Source organism: Mus pahari, chromosome 6 (genome assembly GCF_900095145.1).
Source record: "Mus pahari chromosome 6, PAHARI_EIJ_v1.1, whole genome shotgun sequence".
NCBI lineage: Eukaryota > Metazoa > Chordata > Mammalia > Rodentia > Muridae > Mus > Mus pahari.
The window spans coordinates 25,525,257-25,530,230 of NC_034595.1; positions in this window are offsets into that span (position 1 = coordinate 25,525,257).

Consider the following 4,974-nt stretch of genomic DNA (forward strand, 5'->3'; position numbering starts at 1 on the left):
GTGTCTGCAACCCTATAGGTGGAACAACAATATCAACTAACCAGCACCCCCAGAGCTTGTGTCTCTAGCTGCAAATGTAGCAGAAGATGGTCTAGTCAGCCATCATTGGGAAGAGAGGCCCCTTGGTCTTGCAAACTTTATATGCCCCAGTATAGTGAAACACCAGGGTCAAGAAGGGGGAGTTGGTGGTTAGGGGAGTGGGGGAGGTTATAGGGGACTTTGGGGGATAGCATTTAAAATGTAAATGAAGTAAATACCTAATTAAAATTGGAAAAAAAATAATTAACTGAACCTCTATACATGTAAGCCAACTGCAATTAAATGTTGTCCTTATAAGAAAAAAATAAATAAATAAAAAGGGGGATACTACGCCGTAGAAAAATCAAGAAATTAACCTTTCAACAAACCCAAAACAAGATAGCCACAGAAACATAAAGATAACATAAAAAATTACAGGAAGCAGCAATCACTATTCCCTAATATCTCTTAACATCAATGGACTCAATTCCTCAATAAAATGACATATACTAATAGACTGCAAATGTAAATAGAACCCAGCAGTTTGCTGCATACAGAAAATGCACTTCAGTGTCAAAGACAAACACTAGCTCAGAGTACAGGGCTAGAAAACAATTTTCCAAGCAAATGGTCCTAAGAAACAAGCTGGAGTAGCCATTCTAATATCAAATAAAATCAACTTTCAACCAAAAGTCAACAAAAAATATAAGGAAGATCACATCATACTTATCAAAGAATTCTAGCAAGAACTCTCAGTTCTGAACATCTATGCTCCTAACGCAAGGGCATGCGTTAGAAATGTCCCTAAAGCTTAAAGCACACATTGCACCTCACATAATTATAGTGGGAGACTTCCACAGCCTACTTTCATCAATGGACAGATCATGGAAACAGAAACTAAACAGAGACACAGTGAAACTTACAGAAGTTTTGGATCTGGATTTAACAGTTATCTATAGACCATTTCATCCTAAAAGGAAAGAATATACCTTCTCAGCATCTCATGGTACCCTCTCCAAAATTGACCATATAATCAGTCAGAAATCAGATCTCAACTGATAAAAGGACATTAAAATAATCCTGTGCCTCCAAAAAGATAACTTTGGAAAAGGCTGATCTTCAATAACAACAAAAACAACAGAAAGCCCACATACACATCGAAGCTGATCAGTGTTCTACTCAATGATAACTTGGTCAAGGAAAAAATAAATAAAGAGATTAAAGACTTTTTAGAATTTATTGAAAATAAAGGTACAGTATACCCAACTTATGAGACTCAATGAAAGCAGTGCTAAGAAGAAAACACATATCTCTGAGTGCCTCCAAAAAGAAACTGGAGAGAACACACACTAGCAGCTTAACAGCACACCTGTAAGCTCTAGAACAAAAAGAAGCAAATACCACAGAGGAGTAGATGGCAGGAAATAATCAAACTCAGGACTGAAATCAACCAAATAGAAAGAAAAAGAACTACAAAGAATCAACCAATCCAGGAGCTGGTTCTTTGAGAAAATCAACAAGAGCTATAAACCATTAGTCAGAGTAACCAGAGGACACAGAAACAGTATCCAAATTCATAAAATCAGAAACAGAAAGGAAGACTTAACAACAGAACATGAGGAAATTCAAAACATCATCAGATCCTACTCAACACAACTGGAAAATCTGGGTGAAATGGACAATTTTCTAGACAGATAACAAATACAAAGTTAAATCAGGATCAGATAAACCATGTAAACAGTCCCATAATCCCTAAAGAAATAGAAATAGTCATTGAAAGTCTCCCAACCAAAAAAAGCCCATAGTGCAGAGGTTTATCAGACCTTCAGAGAAGACCTAATTCCAATTCTCCTCAAACTATTTCACAAACTAGAAACAGAAGGAACATTACCGAATTCATTTTATGAAGCCACAGTTAATGCTGCTGATACCTAAACCACATAAAGACCCAACAAAGAAAGAGAACTTCAGGCCAATTTCTCCCATTAATATTGATGCAAAATACTCAATAAAATTCTTGCAAACCAAATTCCAGAACACATCAAAAGGATCATTCACTATGACCAAATAGGTTTCATTCCAGGGATGCAGGGATGCATCAATACATGGAAATTCATCAGTGTAATCCACTACATAAACACACTCAAAGGAAAAAAATCTACACAATCATCTTATTAGATGCTAAAAAATTATTTTACAAAATTCAACATCCCTTCATGTTAAAATTCTTGTAACGATCCTGAATGCAAGACCCATACCTAAACATAGTAAAAGCAATATACAGCAAACCAGTAGCCAACATCAAACTAAATGAAGAGAAACTTGAAGGAATCCTATTAAAATCAGGGACTAGACAAGGCTGTGCTCTCTCTCTGTATCTATTCAATATAATACTTGAAGTTCTAGCCAGAACAATTAGACAACAAAAGGAGGTCAAAGGGATACAAGGAAAGGAAGAAGTCAAAATATCACTATTTGCAGATGATACAATCATATACTTAGTGACCCCAAAAATTCCACCAGAGAACTCCTAACCATGATAAACAACTTCAGCAATGTGGCTGGATACAAAATTTACTCAAAAAAAAAAAAATCAGTAACCTTTCTCTACTCAAAGGATAAACAGGCTAAGAAAAAAATTAGGAAAATGATACTTCACAATAGTCATAAATAATATTACATACATTGGTGTGACTCTAATCAAGCAATTGAAAGATCTGTATGACAAGAACTTCAAGTCTCCAAAGAAAGAAATCAAGGAAAACCTCAGAAGGTGGAATGATCTCCCATGTTTGTGGATTGGAAGGATTAATATAGTAAAAATGGATATCTTACTGAAAGCAACCTACAGATTCAATGAAATCCCTGTCAAAACTCCAACTCAATTCTTCATAGTGTTAGAAAGAGCAATTCTCAACTTCATCTGGAATAACAAAAAACCTAGTATAGAGAAAACTTCTCAACAATAAAAGAACTGCTGAGGGAATCAGCATCCCTGACCTCCAGCTGTAATACAGAACAACTGTGTTAATAAAAACTGCATGGTATTTGTACAGTGACAGGCTGGTAGAACAATGGAATATAATTGAAGACTCAGAAATGAACCCACACACCTATGGTCACTTGATATTTGACAAAGGACCTAAATCATCCAGTGGAAAAAAGACAACATTTTCAAAAAATTGTGCTGGCTCAACTGGCAGTCAACATGTAGAAGAATGCAAATCAGTACTTTCTTATCTCCCTGTACAAGTGAATCAAGGACTGTCATATAAAACCAGATACACTGAATCTAATAGAAGAGAAAGGGGGGAAAAATCTCAAACACATGGTGTTCCTGAACAGAACACCAATGGCTTATGCTCTAAGATCAAGAAATAAAAATTGGGACCTCATAAAATTGCAAAGCTTTTGTAAAGCAAAGGACACTGTCAATAGGACAAAATGGCTTCCAACAGACTGGGAAAAGATTTTTATCAATCCTACATCCCATAGAAAGCTAATATCCAATATATAAAGAACTAAAGAAAATAGACTCCAGAGAACAAAATAACCCTATTTAAAAAATGGGGAACAGAGATAAACAGGGAATTCTCAACTGAGGAAATTCAAAGGACTGAGAAGCACCTAAAGAAATGTTCAACATCCTTAGTCATCATGGAAATGCAAATCAAAACAACCCTGAGATTCCACTTCACACCAATCAGAATGGTTAAAATAAAAAACTCAGTTGATAGCTGATGCTGTCGAGGATGTGGAGAAAGAGGAACATTCCTCCACTGTTAGTAGAATTGCTAGCTGGTACAACCACTCTGGAAATCAGTCCACATAATATATCCAAAATATTCTCTAATATATAACAAGGACATATGCTCCACTATGTTCATAGCAGCCTAGTTTATAATAGCCAGAAGCTGGAAAGAACCCTGATGTCCTTCAACAGAGGAATGGATACAGAAAATGTGGTACATTTACACAATGGAGTACTACTCAGCTATCCAAAATGATTAATTCATGAAATTCTTAGGCAAATATCTAAGAAATAACTAATAACTAGAAAATAAGTACAACTAGAAAATATCATCCTGCGTGAGTTAATCCAATCACAAACAAACGCACATGGTATGCAATTACTGATAAGTGGATTTTAGCTCCAAAGCTCGAAATACCCAAGATACAGTTCACAGAACACATGAAGCTGAAGAAGGAAGACCAAAGTGTGGGTGCTTAGTTTCTTCTTAGAAAGGAGAACAAAATACTCACGCAAACAAATATGGATACAAAGTGCAGAGCAGAGACTAAAGGAAAGGCCATTCAGAGACTGACCCACCTGGGTTTTCATCTCAGATATAGTCACCAAACTCTGGCACTATTGTGTATGCTCAGAAATGCTTGCTGAAAGGATCCTGATATAGCTGTCTCCTGAGAGGCCCTGCCAGAGCCTTACAAATATGAATATCCAACAATTGCATTGAGTGTAGGGTCCCTAATGGAGGTATTAAAGAAAGGACTGAAGGAGCTGAAAGGATTTGCAACCCCATAGGAAGAACATTAATATCAACCAACCAGACCCCCCTGCCCCAATATCTCCAAGTGACTAAGCCACCAACCAAGGAGTACACATGGCTCTATCTGTATATGTAGCAGAGGACAACCTAGTCAGGCATCAATGGGAGTAGAGGTCCTTGGTCCTATGAAGGTTCAATAGATGCCACAGTGTAGGGGAATTGAGGCAGGAGTGGGTGGGTAGGTGGAAGAACATTTTTTTTAAAACTTATTTTATTAGATATTTTCTTCATTTACATTTCAGATGCTATCCCGAATGTCCCCTATACCCTCCCCCCACCCTGCTCCCCTGCCCACCCACTCCCACTTCTTGGCCCTGGCATTCCCCTGTACGGGGCATACAAAGTTTGCAAGACCAAGGGGCATCTCTTCCCAATGATGGCTTACTAG